The sequence below is a fragment of the Triticum urartu genome, chromosome 3A, assembly GCF_056163025.1.
Source record: "Triticum urartu cultivar PI428250 chromosome 3A, HENAU_Tu73, whole genome shotgun sequence".
In the NCBI taxonomy this organism is placed as follows: domain Eukaryota; kingdom Viridiplantae; phylum Streptophyta; class Magnoliopsida; order Poales; family Poaceae; genus Triticum; species Triticum urartu.
Window position 1 is genome coordinate 352,750,343 of NC_141875.1, and position 18,217 is coordinate 352,768,559.

Consider the following 18,217-nt stretch of genomic DNA (forward strand, 5'->3'; position numbering starts at 1 on the left):
GGGACCACTTGAACAGCTTCCGGGCCTTCGATGCTGGTTCCACGACATTGACTTCTCGTGCCCACCGCTTGAGTTGGCAGCGAGAGGTGTGCAGAGACGCACCCCCGTCAATGCATAGGGCGTCAGTGGCCTTCTGAAACTCTTGCTCACTAGCTTCCTCTTCATCCCCTCCATCACTCTCATCATCACAGGCTTCCTTCTCTCGGCCTTCGGCGGATTTTCTTTGATTCCGAAAGGGTTTGCCGGGGTGATTTACATCACCACCTCGGCCCTTGCCGCCAGCAGCATTCTGACCCTTTTCCTTATCACGCTTCTCATACTCTGCTCTCTGTCTCTTGACAAGCTGATCAACCTGATAACATTCTTGAAGGTCGTGGCCCTTGGTTCGATGAATCTTGCAATACGGCCCATCACCTTTCTCGGCTTTCTTGGTAGCAGCGGCTTCTTGGCAGTCAGCGCACGCGATAGCTTCCTTGTTGAGGGCCTCAGCTTTGGCCTTCTTGCCGGTACTAGGCATGCCTGATCCTTCAACTGTCATTACTGCCTTATCCCTTGACTTCTTGCTATGTTTCTTGCTCTTCTTCTGACTGGTTGATTCATCATCATCCTCTGAATCAACATTGGCGCAATCTTCCGATCCGGGAAACTTCCTTCCCTCCTCCATCCGAGCACACTTATCCACTAGGGTGTAGAGCTCCTTCACAGTCTTGGGCAACCACACGTTCATCTTGGAACGAATCCGGTGGTTTTGCAGATTGGACTGGAAGGTAACTATCATAGCCGCCGGATGGATATTTGGGATGTTTCTATGAACTTCACTGAATCTCTATAAATACTTACGGAGGGTTTCTCCTTCATTCTGCTGGAGAAGATGCAAGTCGCTGGGTCGGCCTGGCTCTTGATGGCTGCCAGTGAAGGCGCCAATAATCCGTGGCACAAGTCAGCACATGAGGAAATGGAGTTCTCTGGTAGGTGCATCAGCCAAGACCTCACATTGGACTAGAGGGCCAAAGGGAAGTAGTTGGCAAACACCTTCTCATCTCTTCCCCCGGCAGCCTGGATAGCTATGGTGTAGATGCTCAGGAGCTCTACCGAGTTTAGCCTCCCATTGTACTTCTCAGGTATCTCTTTCTTGAACGTGCGAACGGACGGCCAACAGACTTGTTGCAGCTCATGAGTGAAGGTAGGGCATCCAACCTCAAAAGGTAGGCACCCGCAAACACCGAGCGCGGGCTCGTCGACGTCAGGGCCATCGCACCCGTCGGTCCAGCTGAGGTCGTCGCGGCGTTGCTCTGCAACGACGTGCGCGCCTCATCTGCGCCTATCCTCTGGGGCTCGTCATTGGCCTGGATGTGCTCGAGGGTCCGACGAGGCCGTCGAGATGTCATCGCAGTCTTGATTCTATTGTGCTCGCACTGGCTACCGTGGCGGGGACTGCACCATGGGGATGGTCCCTTCCGTAAGGTCAGCAGCGTGAGCCGTTGTTGTCGCTTGGGGAGGTCGCGGCGGGCCAACTCGCCATGAGCCCCCAGCTTCGGCGAAACCGAGCAGACTTTGGATGGTGGCACGCCATTCGTCCATCTGCTCAGCCGCGGGCGGAAACCTCAGTAGCAGTTGAGCCCACACCATGGCCTTCAAAGTTGTACTTCGCAGGGACGATGATGAAGTCGATCACACCATTGCTCGGCTCCTGACGGTGCCAGCGCCGGCAGCACTGCAGCCCCGCTGCTGCTGCCGGCGACCACCTAGAGATGGTGCAGCGAAGGCACTCGAGGGCCAGCGGCTCCGTTAGGCGCAGCGGCTTGGTCGACACGTTCTGGGGGAGGCGCACGCGCTGCGGCCGCACCCGTGGTGGGAGCGGCCGGAGGGTGGCGATTTGCCCCGGTCCACGTGCCGTTGCTGCGGCTCTGCCCGTCGGTGGGAGAGAGTGGTGTGGATGGAGTAACCCCATCGCCCGTACCTTGTGGAGCATGGCCATTGGGGTGTTGCCCATGCTGCTCTCCTTCGATGCCTCCGGCTCCTGCGTCGGCCGTGAGGAAGTGGTGACAGTGTCGCCTGCTCTGACCACATCCCCAGCAATGACCGCGTCCTTCCGTGTCTCTGCACCTCCCGAAGTGTTAGAGGTCGTGGGCTGCGGAGCTTTCGAGGTGGATGGGTGAGCCGAAGGACCGGGTTTCTTCTTGGGCGCCATGGTCGATGGCGCCGTCAAAGATGAAGATGGTGATGAAGATGACGCGATGCACACGCCTTTAGATTCGTGCAAAGCGATCCCCCTACCCGGCGCACCAAAGGTGTCGCGGAAACCACAGCCACCTATGGGACCAGAAGGCCCTTTTTTGGTTCGGCAGAGGGACGTATGCGTTGCACAAAGAGCAGATGAGCGTGGGTTAGCACAGCAGAGATCACACAGGCAATTTTACACAGGTTCGGCCCGCCGCGAGGTGTAAAACCCTACTCCTGCTTTGGTGGATTGATGGTGGAAAGGTGGTGGTGGAGCATAGTACACTTGCTTGGCAGGGGTTGCCTCAGGGCGGCAGTGGCTACGCGCGTATGGGGGTGTGAGTTATCCGACCTTCTAACCCTATCTATTGTTGCCGTGGGCCTTCTTTTATAGATCAAGGGGTTACCACAATGGCAAAGTAGTCATTATGCACTGATAAGATAGCAAACAGTGCTATCATACCTAACTCTTGCTGATAGGGCGCATTAAATGCACCGCTTAACGTCACATCATTGGTTGCCCGACAAGGCTTGCCGGGTCATCTTGCCAGCTCCACGCCTACTTGTTTGACACGCCGCGGGACGGGTGTCATCTGTGGGTTTTTCCAGTAGGGAGAGGCTGACATGTGGCAAATGGCTGCCACTTAGTCACTCTGCAGCTTGACACCGCACTGATCGACGACGTGGGTCATGGTGGAGTGGTTGGTGAGGTGGTCTTGTCTCCATGAGTCCCGGCAGGCCCTGCTGGGACACCTTGGTTGTCTCCTTCTGGGCGTGGCCTCGCCCTTTGCCAGACTCGCCTGCCCGGCAAAGGAGGCCTATCACTTGGTGGTGTCTTGCTTCTCTAGCTCGATCCTAGTCCCTCTGATCTGTATGTTGGTTCTTTGAAGGTCTTGGTTTCTTGAACTCTGACTCGGGTTGGTGCTTCAATCTTGCTCCCGTGCATGTGCACAGTCTGGGCAACAGACCCAGGGTTTGTTGCACCGAAAATAATCCAGGGGGTTTTAGTCGCTAGAGGCAGAGCAACATGCATTACCCCATCAACCTAGGGTTTAGCTCACTTGATCTCGAGGTAGATCGACTCTATAACCATATCATATACATCAATATAATGAAGTAGGATGTAGGGTTTTACCTCTTCGAGAGGGCCCGAACATGGGTAAACACCATCTTCTTCGTCCCTTGTTCTCCATCGATCCAAGATCCACAACTTGGGACCCCCTACCAGAGATCCATCGATTTTGACACCGACATTGGTTCTTTCATTGAGAGTTTCGCTGCTGGATCCCCGAAGGATCGATCACTCGCCTGATCATTGGAGATGGCGTCAGCTCTGGGGACCTCTTCGTCCGCAGCCAGCTCTTCATGTTCGGCTGGATCGTGCTGCACGCCAACCCAACCAGTCATCTAGACCAAGTCATCAACTTTGTCCCTAAGCACCGGATTAGATTCGGCAGCTTGGAGTATGTCACGAACGCTCGAGGCGATCCGGTCATCACTGGATTCACCGCCTGTCCCCACACCACTATGGGTCCCACTGTGACCCCTCCAGAGTTTCCCTCGGTCCGATCTATGGATCGGCCTCAATCCCTCAGCCGGCCTCGAGGTCGGATGGCACCACCCTGACCGGCATCTAAGAATCCCCTTCGGCCACTCTAGTAATGTCCGCCAAAGACACAGCTTCGGACCCCAACGCAGAAGCAGTGTTCGGATGTCAAGAGTTACTCTTGGCCGAACCCTATCCTCATGACACGCCTTCGGCCTTGATCCCCAATGACGGGTTGATGTTCAGAAGCCAAGAACCATCCCTGGCTGAGCTCCCCTCATCAACTCGGCTTTGTGCCCCAATATAGAAACAACGTCCGAAAACTAGGTTTTGCCCTCGATCTCTTATGACTGTCCGACCCTGGGCCTCGAGGTTAACTTGGCCCTTGAAGACCAGGATCCACCCCAGGACCAGATCATTCCTTGCCCCGCCATGTAGGAAGCTGGCCCTCGACGGAAACCGCGTACTAGTCGGGCAACCGTCACCATATTAAACGAGGCGCTGGACCGAATCCAGATGATCGCTATTCAGGAGGATCCACCCTGGCTTGCATTTAGTAGCCCCTTGATGCAGATTTCAGGGAATTTTACGTCCCACCCACCACCCACTTAGTTTCGATAGTCGAAGAATTAACTGACATGTTGGAATACACCTCGGAAAACACCTAATATATGGACTAGTGTAGTGGGGGCCATGATGAACACCGATGTTGCTCCCCCCGTCACCGGCCGCTGGACGACCACTTCCACCTCCAACGTCTACATGTTGGACACCCCAAAAGAAGACGATGGCTCTCCTAGGAGGGATAATAGCAGGCCCAGCCATGAGCCTCCAAAATGTCGCAGACAGCGCCGCTGCTCCAAGGCACGCTGAAGCCATGCAAGCAACACGGGCACCGGAGAAAATGCGACTCTGGACAATGCGGACAACCTTGATGACCCCGACGCCGACGAACAACCACAAAACAACCGCAAGGAGCATGAGGACCCACTCGATCTTGAATACCTCGATGACTCCAAAGACAACAATTGCCTCTCCCTTTCTGAAGAGGAGGTGAGTTTGGGTGATGAAGATTTCATCGCCCCAGAAGACCCGCTAGATCAAGAGCGGTTCAAGCGGGAGCTCATTGCCACTGCACGTAGCCTGAAGAAACAGCGGCAAATAATAAAGGTCGAACATGATACTCTCAATGAGAGATGGACGAAGTTCGTGGATGCTGAAGAGGAGAACCACAAGCAACAAACAAAAAGCTACCCAAAGCAAACGCTACTACCGCAATTCGATGACGATGCCATAGAGCCAGTGCCTCCAAGGTACACTGAGGTGGACCAGCTGGACCGCCCCCCTCGAGGACGGGACCGAACAGCTGATAAAACCGAACAACCTCCCACTCACCCTCGCCATCAAGGCAAGGAGCCATTATGGCCAGGTTATGAGTACGACCTCCGCCGTGACCTGGACACTCAGGCAGGTCTGACAAGGTCCATCTACGGGCCCAAAAGAAATCCTCCTGTTAGATGGGACGGATACCAATCCTGGCTAGACCGAAACAATAGAGCCCGGGAGCTGCAACCCAGGGGCGCCGCTCACCCCCTTTGCTTCACAGATAGAGTGATGCAGCACCAATTCACGGAAGGTTTCAAACCTGTGAATATTGATCCCTATGATGGGACAATAGATCCTACAGTATGGATCGAAGATTTTCTATTGCAGATTCATATGGCACGAGGAGACAAACCTCCATGCCATCAAGTACCTGCCATTAAAGCTCAAGGGTCCGGCCAGACACTGGCTAAATAGCCTTCCCGAAGACTCCATTGGGTGTTGGGAGGAGCTCGAGGAGGCCTTTTGAGCCAACTTTCAAGGCACTTATGTCTGGCTCCCAGACGCTGATGACCTGAGCCACATAATCCAGCAACCCAGTGAGTCTGCCCAACAACTTTGGAACCGGTTATGACCAAGAAGAACCAGGTCATTGATTGCCCGGACGCCGAAGCTATAGCCGCCTTTAAACATAGTATTCAGGATGAATGGCTAGCACGCCAGCTCGGCCAAGACAAGTCGAGAACGATGTCAGCGCTTACCTCCTTGATGACCCACTTCTGCGCCAGAGAGGACAGTTGGCTGGATCGTAGAAGCTCCAACCTAGAAGCCCCCGGCACCTCGGAAGTCTGGGAAAAAATATGAAGCCACGACGAAACAAGAACAAACATCGTCACAACGACGACGAAGCTAATGAGACAGAAATCAATGCCGGATTCCATAACTCAAAATTTGGGTCACAAAAATAGCCTTCTAAAGGCAACCAGCACGGCCCAACCAAGTTGGACACAATCCTGGATAGGCCCTACCAGATTCATGGCACCACCGAAAAGCCTTCCAACCACAGCAACCGTAATTGTTGGGTGATAAAGCAGGTCGGCAAGCTCACAGCCGAAGACCTAGCAAAAGCTCACGAAGTGAGGATGATGAGGAGCCTTGTAGGCCAAATAGTGGAGGCCAAAAACCCTTCCCTTCTAAGGTCAAGATGGTGAACATGATCTACGCCACCCATATACCATGGAAAGAGAGGAAGCGCGTGCTACGAGATGTGTATGCCCTCAAGCCCGTAGCACTGAAGTTCAACACATGGTTGGCCTGCCCGATCACCTTTAACCGCAAAGACCATCCGACCAGTATCCGCCATGGAGGATTGGCGGCCTTGGTACTTGACCCCATTGTCGATGGGTACCACCTCACAAGAGTCATAATGGACGGAGGCAGCAGCCTCAATCTGATTTATGCAGACACAGTGAGAAAAATGGGGAACGGTCCGTCATGGATGAAACACATCAACACCACATTCAAGGGGGTTATTCCAGGCATAGAGGCCCGCTGCTCAGGCATAGTAACTCTGGAAGTGGTGTTAAGCTCACAGGACAACTTCCGAAGCAAATACTCGATCTTCGATATCACCCCATTCCGCAGTGGCTACCATGCCCTCGTTGGCCGAACGGGATTCGCCAAATTCAACGTCGTCCCGCATTATGCATACCTCAACTAAAGTTGTCGGGTCCCGTGGGCGTCATAACGATCAACGGCAACACGGAGCACTCATTCCGGACCGAGGAACACACTGCAGGCCTGGTAGCCAAAGACCAAGCCGTCTCCAATGGGATGAAGTATCAGCCTGCTGTAAAGGCCAGAGACACAATCAAATGGGCTCGAGCCTGATCCCCGTCATGGGAGCCCACCCACGTACGCCGCAAATAGGGGTACGCTCCCCACGACACGCCTGCCTTCGTTGTGCTCTACGTGCCTCGTCAGCACAACTCCGCGCTCAAGATACCATGGGTAGTCCCGAGGGCTTATATTAAACACACAACACCATGTGTTCGGCTCAACCGAACTATGGCATCATCACATCCTCGGACGACAATGGGTACGACTTCGGACTTGCTCAACATCAAGCTATGATGGCAGGGCTACATCTCAAGATACCTATTGAAGGCACCCCTCGCCAGCATGCAGTGTTCACGGACGTCCAATTTACCCCCCTCCACCTCGCAGAAGCAATAGCGCAGACGTGCAATAGGGCACATTTGAGGCCCACGACTCAAGGCCCTATGTCAATGTCTCCCTGTAAAATTTTATCTTCTTACTTATCATAAACACCTTAGCAGTTTGAATTGTACGGATAGACGTCCGTCGGATTGCGGGTTCCGGCAAACCCTTGTGAGGTTCGAACTCTGGGGAGCGCACGAAGAACACTCTCTTCCCGACTCACACGCTCAACGATTCCACAGCCTAGCTCAACGGATCCAAAGAAAAAGAGACACGAGGGTTTATACTGGTTCGTGCCACCTTACGGTGTAATACCCTACTCCAGTTTGTGGGTGGATTGCCTCAGGGGGCTGAGGATAAACTAATACAATGGATGAACAGCCTCAGGAGGTGAGGTGTTCTTGGGCTCGATGAATTGGTGAGCTCGTTAGGGTGGAATGAATCTGATCCCAGATCCTCCTCTATGGTGGAGGCTAAGTCCTACTTATAATGGCCTTGGTCCTCTTCCCAAATGTTAGGCGGGAAGGGATCACACAACAACCAAGTTTGAAGGGGGACAACTAGTACAAGCTATCCTGACAAAAGGAGCTCTTCGCCTGCCAAAGGCTCTGGTGGTGATGCTGCTGTGGGCTCCGCGATGACCTCCGTCATGTTGTCCTACTGCTCTTGGTCTTGTTGCATCGATATGGAAAAGTTTGCCTGATTCCTCGGGACCCCGCGCCTGCGCTTGCCTCCTTAGCACCAAAGAGAAAACTGGCACACTGCGCCCGCTGGCACTCGCCTGGCCTTGGTCGTCATGGCTCACATCACGTGAACCTCGCGAGGTGCTCCTTGCATAGATATCTCCGCTCCTCAGGAGCCTACCTAGTGAGGCTTGGCCCCTAGTGAGGGTCTTGAGTTGTTGCTGCCGAAGATGGGCCGTACTAGGCCACTGGTGGAGCCACACTCTGGGCCGCAGGCAGGCAAGTTTGGGCACCCCCGTTCCCAGGACGCCGACAGTAGCCCCCGGGCCCAAGGTGCGCTCGGACTTGGCTTCGAGGCGAAGCCAAAGGGAAAGTGCGGAGAACCGCGGGCCCCAACCGCATGTGGCCTTGATTGACGTGTGGTGATCGACGGGACGTGGGCGTCTCCGCTTCCCCACGCTGCCTCGGCAACCGTTCGACTTGACGAGACCCTGCTGCTTGCAGAAGAAAACCATCATTACCTGTGATCGTGGAGGCCGGTGGTTGGCCTCCTTCTGGCTATAAATGAAGAGAGGGGTGGAGCCCCCGTTGCTCATCTCCTTCTCCATGCCGCCTGCTTCTGCTTCCTCTTCCTCGCTGTCTTGCTACAGTCCCATGGCGCCAACGAAGAGGTTTTCGGCCGCGGGGATGGGGAAGGCTCACCAGGAGGGTCACGGATCACCGTTGCCCAAGAGGGGGCGGGGCCGTCCCCGTAAGTACGCCATGACCCCTGCTATGGATCCTTGGGGAACGGTCGCACTCCTTTGGGGACTGGCGTCGTCCTTGGCGGCCGTAGTGGCGTCTCCTCCCACGGCGAGGGCCGCTCTAGGCGGAGCAACCCCTACAGCGAGGGGAGGCGTGCCATGGTCGCCTGGCCTCCTCAGCCGTGCTTCCATTCGGCGGAGGTGCTCCCGGAGTTTGTCGTGTGGTCGGAGAGTCCGGCCGGCACCTGGCTCCAGCTTCCGCGCTCCTTTGCCGGCGAGCTGTCGGCCGGGGTGTTGATGGCCTCTGGCTGCAGGCCGACGGTTGCTATAGCAAGGCCTCGTGGGTCATGGTGGAGGTCTCCGCCGTGGGCAATGTGGCACTGGCCCATGGCCGGCAGACGTTTGCCCGCGCGCGCTGCCTGAGCGGGCGGTATACCCTCCACTTCAAGTAGGATCGCGCCGCAACCCTCTTCGTGAGGGTTTTTGGGGAAGATGGTCATCGTGCAGGTTGCTTCCCCAAAGACAGCGACGACAACAGTGAGCTCGGACTGGGCGACTGCCGTGATGAGGCTGAGGGCGAGCTTGCCCTTGGCGACGGGCGCGGTTCACCAAGCGGCGGCAGTTTCTCTGCCAGCGAGAGCACCAGCAGCGGCGGCTACGACCAGCCACCTTGCCCGCTTTGAGGACGGCCGTGGGTCGTCCCGCCACCGCGCGGCGGTGAAGCACGAGAGGGACTGAGATTGAGCTGAGTCCGGGAGGCCCTCAGAGTTGTGCCTCGTCAGCTACTGCGGTCATGTGGGCCAGTTTTGCTCGTCCTTTCCTTTTTCCCGCATTCCAAAAAACAAGCATGGGGCCCTACGAGGGCGTGTAATGAACCACGGTTTAATGCTGCTATGCTATGTTTATTGTTTCTGTGTTGTGATGTGACATTCGTGCTCCATGTAGACGCAGAAGGATAACTTAGCTTGATACACCCGGGGTAGTTTCCTATCTCGAGAGGGCACATGCCTCCTGGCATCTAGTGAGGCTGCCACCTTGTTGGCGACTCGGGAGCCACTAACCTCGGGAGGCGTCGCAAAGCTGCAGAGTTTGTTAGGACATCTGTCGGGGGCCTTACTCCTCCTTACGCGAGCCCTCAGGCATGGGCTAATCATGGCTTAGCGCATCGCATCGTGGTACCCGTGGGGCACAGACTTAGGAGGGTGCGCCAATCACGAGCTCAATCGAGGGTGCCTCGCGGAGATCAAGGGAGCCAAAGCTCTGGGCGACAGGGCATTGGCGAGGTGTGTCCGTGGTTTAGGCTAGCCCAGCGCACGCACACACCTGCCCAGCCCCCGTGCGGGGTGCGCGAGGGAGAACGTCGGGCAATTGCCGTCCTTCCTGACGCAAAAAAAGAACCGAGCGAAGAAGTAGAGGAAAAGGGGCTCAACCAAGCAATCGAGAAACGCCAGAAATCCAAATTTCATAAAAAGGTTGCAACCAGCTATAGAAAGCAAATGAAAAGCCACATCCGGCACCTAGTCTAGTCTTCTCACCAGCGCGGAGCTAAGTGCTACCACTAGAACGTGGGAGGGAGCCCTTGAGGCCCGAGGGCAGCACTCCGGAGACTCCGGTGCGTGTACAGACCCACTCACTATTACGTGAGAGTATCACGAGAAGAGACCTTCACAGGCACTGGGCCTTGCTTCATGGGTAGAACTTCCGGAGGTGCTGGATGTTCCAGGCGTTCAGGATGGGGATCTCGTCCTGTGTCTCCAGGCACACGGCGCTAGGCCTGGAGACGCGGGCAATCCTAAACGGGCCCTCCCACATGGGTGAGAGCTTATGCAACCCTTTCCTAGAGAGCACCCGCCTCAGGACGAGATCGCCCACCTCGAGCATCCTCGAGCGAACGCTACAGCAGTGGTACCGTCGCAGCGCTTGGTGGTACCTTGCCGCTCAGAGTGAGGCTTGGCGACGTTCTTCCTCCCCCAGCATGAGGTACATCCCCCGCATGGTGTCCTGACGTGCCTCGTCAAACACCAAGACCCGCGCGGAGCGATGCTTTACTTCGTGAGGGAGAACCGCTTCATCTACGTAGACAAGGAAGAACAGGGTCTCGCCTGTTGGCTTGGTGGCGGTGGTGCGGATGGACCACAGCACGGACTGGAGCTCGTTGTGCCAGCCCCTACCATAGGCCTCGAGCTTCTTATTGAAGGTCCTTGTCTTGAGGCCTCTCAAGACCTTCGTGTTGACGCGCTCAGCTTGGCTGTTGCTCCTGGGGTGTGCCACTGAGGCGTAGAATATCTGCGTTCCAAGGTTAGCACAATATGTTTTGAAGAGATTGCTAGTGAACTGCAAGCCATTGTCGGTGATGATACAATTAGGGACTCCGAACCAGCTCACGAGGCCCTTGATGAACTTAATTGTGGAGCCGGCTGGGTTGGTGCAGACGGCTTCCACCTCTGCTCGCTTGGTGAAGTTGTCGATGACAACGTAGAGGTAGCGGTAGCCCCCGGGTGCTCGAGGGAACGGACCCAAGATATCCAGCCCCCAAACTGCAAACGACCATGCAAGCGGGATGGTCTAGAGGCCCTGGGCAGGCTGGTGGATTTGTTTGGCATGGAACTGGCAGGCCTCGCAGAATTTCACCAGCTCGGCTGCGTTGTTGAGTGCCATGGGCCAATAGAATCCGCTGCGGAACGCCTTGCCCACCAAGGTGCGCGATGAAGAGTGATGCCCGTAGTCTCAGCCTTGTATGTTAGCTAATAGCTCATGCCCCTACTCCCTGGAGATGCATCGCAAGGAAACATCATTCAGTCGTTTTCCGTACAGCTCACCGTCCCGGATGCAGTAGGCTGTAGCCTGCCGAGCTACGCGCTCCGCGTCCTCCTCCTTATCCGGCAGAGCCCCTTGCAATAGGTATGCCTTGAATTCTTCAGTCCATCACCCCTCTTGGGGTTCAAGCGCGAGGAGCAGGCGCGCTCCTGAGGTCGGGCCGTAGGTGGGAGCTCCTGAGGTTGGTGATGGGGGGAGCTCTTCTTGAGGCGACGTAGGCTTCGCACCCGGAGGGGTCGCTGAAGGCTTGAAGAGCCGCTCCTCGAAGACACTGGGCTCCTGGGTGCCCTCTTGGCAATATCATCAGCTTCCTTGTTTGTGCTGTGGGGCACATGCTTCAGTTCTAGGCCCAAAAAGTGCTTCTCCCGTTTTCTAACCTCCGCGAGGTATGCCTCCATGTGCTCTTCCTTTGGCTCGTACACCTTGTTCAAGGTACATGACCCAGCCATCTGGTGCTTCACTCCCTAGCAAGAGAGACTGATCCTCGCATGCTTCAAGACCTGGAGCCTCAGTCCATTCCGCCACGAAGTCAGCGAGCGTGGCTCCCTTGATGACCCTGGTGGTGCTAAACTCCAGCTGGAAGGCCTGCAACTCGATGTTCTACTCAGCTACCCTCCCCGCTGTGTTGGGGCTTCGGAGTACCCTCTCCAGCAGGTAAGCTGAGACGACCTTGATGGGGTGGCCTTGAAAGTAGTGGCGTAACTTGTGCGAGGCCACGAGGAGCGTGAGCAGAAGCTTCTGCGGCATGGGGTAGCGGGCCTGCGCGTCTCACAACACCGTGCTGACGAAGTACACTGGGTGCTCGATGAGGACGGGAGTGTTGGTGGAGTCCGTTATTTCCTAAGGTCAGGGCGCTCCCTAAGGCTGGGGGACCTCAGGAGTTCGGTCGCCTATTAGGGCTATCGCAGCCTCAGGAGCGCCGTCTTGAGGTGCCCGGTCATCTGCTGGCTTTGTTGTGGCTTCAAGGGTGCCGTCTTGGTGCTGCACCACTCCGACCGGATGCACGGCGTCGGGTGGCAGGCTCTGGGTCTAGCGCTCCTCCCGGATGGCCACCAGTGCTGCGCTAGCGGAATGAGGTGCGGCGGCTAGGTAAAGCAACAGGGGCTCAAGAGGACGAGGTGCCACCATCACCGGTGGGCTGGTTAGGTATCTCTTGAGGTCTTGAAACGCCATGTCAGCCTCTGGAGTTCACTCGAATGGGCCCTTCCTCTTCATCATCTTGAAGAACGGGAGGGTGCGCTCCCCCAGCTTGGAGATGAAGCGCCCAGTGAGGTTATGCGGCCCGTGAGTTTTTGCATTTCCTTGAGAGTCTGCGGCGGGCTCATGTCTTCTATTTCTTTGACCTTCTCTTGGTTCACCTCGATCCCCCTATGCGATACGAGGAAACCTAGCAGCGTGCCGGAGGGGATGCTGAACACGAATTTCTTTGGGTTGAGCCGCAGATCTACCTTGCGCAGGCTGGAAAAAGTCTCCTCCAAATCCTGAATGAGGGTCCTAGCCTCTCGAGATTTTACCACAATGTTGTTGATAGGCCTTAGCATTCCTCCCGAGTTGTTGGCCTAGAGCGATGTGCATTAGCCACTGGAAGGTCGCCCCAATGTTACGCAGCCCGAACGACATGCAGGTGCAGTAGTACACCCTGCATAGGGTTAAGAACGCCGTCTTCTCTATGTCCTGTACCGCCATTTTAATCTGGTGGTAACCTCAGAAGGCATCTAGGAAACATAGCAGGTCGCACTCGGCGGTGGAGTCGACGATGTGATCGATGCGCGGAAGGGGGAACAGGTCTTGAGGGCAGGCCTTGTTGAGGTTGGTGTAGTCGACGCACATGCGTTCCTTCCTGCCCTTCTTGGGCACGACAATGGGGTTTGCCAGCCACTCCGGGTACCGAACTTCGCGGATAACACCCGCCGCCTATAGCTTGCGGGTTTCCTGGACGATGAATGACTGTTTCTCTCTGGACTGTCGTCGCGCCTTCTGCTTCACTGGGCGCACATTGGGGCACACCCTCAAGTGGTACTTGATTACTCCCCTTGGGACCCCCACAAGCTGCTTGGGCTCACAGATGAATACCTCCTTATTCGCGCGCATGAATTTCACTAGTGCCTCTTCTTGATCCGGGTCGAGGCTGGCGCCTATGGTGAAGGTGGCTCCTGAGGCCCTGTCATCGTCGACCGCCACCTGCTTCGTCTTGGCCCAATTTTGGGAGAACAATTGGTTCTTCTTCGCCGGCACAGCCCCTGGGTCTCGGGTGTGGCTTTGCCTGCAGGGCGCGTCACCGCCGCGGCCCTGAAGGCGAGCTTGGGGGCCATCAGGGCCTCCTTGGTGTCTCTAGCCATGGTCAGGACGCTGTTGCTCCCCGGCATCTTCATGAGGTTGTATGCGGGGTGAGTTGCTGGCATGAACTGAGCTAGGGCTGGGTATCCGAGGATGGCGTTGTACGGAAGGCTGATGCAAGCAATGTCGACCTCGATGAGCATGGTGCGGTAGTTGTCACGGGTGCCGAAGGTGACGGGGAGGCGGATCTGCCCTAGGGGGCTGGTGGAACCGCCGCCAACTCCGGAGAAGGGCTTGGTGCGATGGAGCCGGTCGTGCGGTACGTGGAGCAAGCCGAAAGCTTCCACGAAGAGCATGTTGAGGCCAGCCCCACCATCAATGAGGGTCTTGGTTACCGCCATGTTGCAGATGGTGGGCGTGCAGAGCATCAGGAGCGTGCTCAAGCCAATGGTGGTCGCCGGATGGTTCTCTGAGTCGAAGGTGAGGTCGACCATGGGCGCCGCCCATCCCGGGGGAGGTCCCTGCTGCATAGAGGCGGCACCCATTCGAGGGAAGAACTACTTGATGTGGCGATCTAAGGGTGATGCCTGCTGTTGGAGATATGCCCTAGAGGCAATCATGTATGATGATATTTCCTATGTGTTTATGAATAAAGATAGTCCTTGGACATTATCAATGATGTGTATCAGCAAGTACATGACTTGTTTGTGGGACTATGCATTGTATGATGACTGTCCTAAAAGGTCCCTAGTCGAAAGGGCTGTGTGGACGCGCAGCCAACTAGAGTAGCATATGACACGGTTGATCACTTGGTCTCACTAGCCATGGGGCATTGGATGCTAACTGGATAATATGGACTCGGAAGGATCTAGTCGGATTCGACGTAATCGGATCCGAGTCGAGATAAGGTCTGAGTCGGACAGACACAACTATGAGACATAGCGATATGTCATCTGTGAGTCTCTAGTACAACATACGGTCTATGTCCTAAAACCTGAGCTAGCACATGAACTCGGGATGGTGACAGACTTTCTTTGGGCCAACCATACACTACTCCGTGCCTGGGTAGTTACAAAGGTAGGTTTCGGGCTTGTCCAGACCCATGCTGCGAGACATGGTCGAGCAAGATGGGATTTGCCCCTCCAATCAGGAGAGATATACTCTGGGCCCCTCGTGTGATCCGACCAAGATAAGCAAGGCCATGCGACAAGGATTATGAGATAATCCGGTTTGTGGTCGGCATCACTGGAACGAGAAAGAGGTCGGGCTAGCACAAGGATGACAGACTCGCCTTGAGCCCGACAACATATATCGTGTGGCAAAAGGAATGGAAGTATGATGTACAGGTTCACCTAACCAGCTTCATAGTCTGTTTGGTGTTCGGCATGCCTTGCTAGAGGCCGCTACCAACTATGCAGTTCGGAGGTGATATAAACTGTGACCAAGCCGGCGTGAACCTAAGGGGTCGCACGCTTAAGGGAAGGAACCTACGAGGTCGGATCCGAGGACACTGGTCGGATGTGATCCGAGCTGTATTCGGATTGTGGCCGAGTAGACTTATGGGCTTTAGGATCCGTGCAAGGCCCAAGTGTTGAGCCTGCTACGGACCCTTATATAAAGTGGAGGTGCCGCACACTCACGCGATTGATCGCTTCAGCGCTGTAACTAGGGTTTGCATGCGTTGCCAATAGACATGTCCACTCGCCGCCGGTTATGTGATCGGACCTAGCAATCCGCTGCACCACGTTCCTCCTGCACGCACGGATACCATTAGAGGCGGTGCACTTGCACCGCTCCGGCGAACCTATACGTGGGAACCGACTACCGGCTGTACGAGGGAGATCGGACAATGAGTAGACGATCCATCCAAATGCGCTGCACCAACTCTTCCTCCGCTGCACGGCACTGCGCGTCTAGTGGTAACGAACTGTGATCCATCTCCCGTAGCATGTTCTTGCTTGTTCTGCATGTAGGAAAATTTTAATTTGCAGGCAACACACCCTACCGTAGAACCCAACAGTGGTATCAAAGCCTCTACTATTGGATTTGGATTCAGATAAGATCGGCTGTGTGCATGGTTGATGAGATCAACTGCACATGGGGATCGATGTGGCTATGTTTTCTAATGATCGGAGTTGATGAGGTCGTGACACAACCTACCCCTACCGGTCGGTATCCGCCATCGGGGTTAATAGTGAAACGTAAATCCGAATCGGGCTCGCGATGATCGATAAGATCGGTCAGATCGGAAATTCGGCATGATAGAAGTTCAGATGTGATATGTGATCTTCGAAAACGTGTGCGTAGCGCCTTGTATTTCATACACGGTCACTCAAAACTAGTAGAATGTGATTCTATGCATAACTTTATTTTGCAGGGTTTGATGTGAATAGTATGGCCCATGTGTATGTGATACATGTGTGTAAATTATACATGGCCCGCGTGTCATGTTTGTCAGCCGGCAGGAGCAAAAGTGTTGTCATTTTATTGTATAAGACCTACGTGTCGACTTATGACTCTATGTAAAATTCATTACTAGTTGTAGTATTTGGATAATAGAGATCAGGTTGGCGGTTTGGCGGCCCGGTGTGATAAACAAGATGGAGTTTCTAGATGGTGATCGGAGTTGGAGCCGACCTGGAAGAACATCCATGAAGGAGCCATACTATTTCACAATATATGTTTTACTTGTCATTGTTATGCTTCTTTGTTTCTATGCATGTTAGAATGGTAGAAAGATCCCTCATGAATATCAAGTAAATTGCCATTCCCGATGTTGCACCTTCGCACGTCAAGTACGTCTAGTAGTGTGCTCATAAAATTGGGGTGCTGCTAGGTGTTCTTGAACTAAAGGGTTCGTGTCGGACACGAACATGCACTGCATTAGGTTAACTTGACAAGGCTATCAAAACGGTTTTGGGCCTTGTGGCAAAAGAGGTCGGGAGCCGGGGTATGAGATACCTGTTGGAGAAGTGAGAAACTAGCTTTACTGAGGGCCAAAGGCCAGTACATATACAGATGTGGTAAAGTGCAGAAAGGCCCCTTATACAATGGGGATGTACACAAGGAAATACACACATCTAACACCCCCCTCAAACTCATGGTGGATCAATAACACTGAGTTTGGAGAGGAAAAATCCATGCTGCGCTCTAGTTTGTGCCTTCATGAAGAAGTCAGCCAACTATAACTCAGAGGGAACATAGTGAAGAGTGAGAGTCTGATCCTGCACAGCAGAACACACAAAGTGGGCATCCACGCCAATGTGTTTGGTGAGCTCATGCTTCACCAGGTCACGCGCGATACTGATAGCACCAGTACTGTCTGATAGTAGAGGAGTCGAGGTAATAGCACACACACCAAAGTCCTCAAGTAACCTCCGTAACCAGATCACCTCAGCCGTCAACATAGCCATGGCTCGCAAGTCAGCCTCTGTACTCGAGCGATAAACTGTAGTCTGTTTCTTTATCTTCTAGGCAATGAGAGAGCCACCAAGACAGACACAGTAAGCAGGCAGCGAGCGTCGATCAGAGGGATCACTAGCCTAGGTAGCATCAGAGTAGGCCTGGAGCTCAAGAGAGCTGGAGCGGGGAAAGAAAAGGAGCTGAGAGATCATGCCACGAAGATATCGTAGAACACGGAGGAGATGACTGAGGGAGTCCTGGATTAGGGGGTCCTCGGACAGCCGGACTATATACTTTGGCCGGACTGTTGGATTATGAGGATACAAGATTGAAGACTTCGTCCCGTGTCCTGGTGGGAATCTCCTTTGCGTGGAAGGCAAGCTTGGAAATTCAGATGTGTAGATCTCCTCCCTTGTAACCGACTCTGTGTAACCCTAGCCCCCTCCAGTGTCTATATAAACCGGAGGGTTTGGTCCGTAGGACAACAACAATCATAATCATAGGCTAGCTTCTAGGGTTTAGCCGCTAGGATCTCGTGGTAGATCAACTCTTGTAATACTCATATCATCAAGATCAATCAAGGAGGAAGTAGGGTATTGCCTCCATCGAGAGGGCCTGAACCTGGGTAAACATTGTGTCCCCGCCTCGTGTTACCATCAGCCTTAGACGCACAGTTCCGGACCCTCTACCCGAGATCCGCCGGTTTTGACACCGACATTGGTGCTTTCATTGAGAGTTCCACTATTCTGTCACGATAAAGGCTTGATGGCTCCTTCGATCATTGGCAACGATGTGATCCGGGAGAGGTTTTTCTCCCCGGACAGATCTTCGTATTCGGCGGCTTCATACTGCGGGCCAACTCACTTGGCCATCTGGAGCAGATCGAGAGCTACACCCCTGGCCACTAGGTCAGGTTTGGAAGCTTGAACTATACTACCGACATCCGCGGAGACTTGATCTTCGACGGATTCGAGCCCATGTCAGGT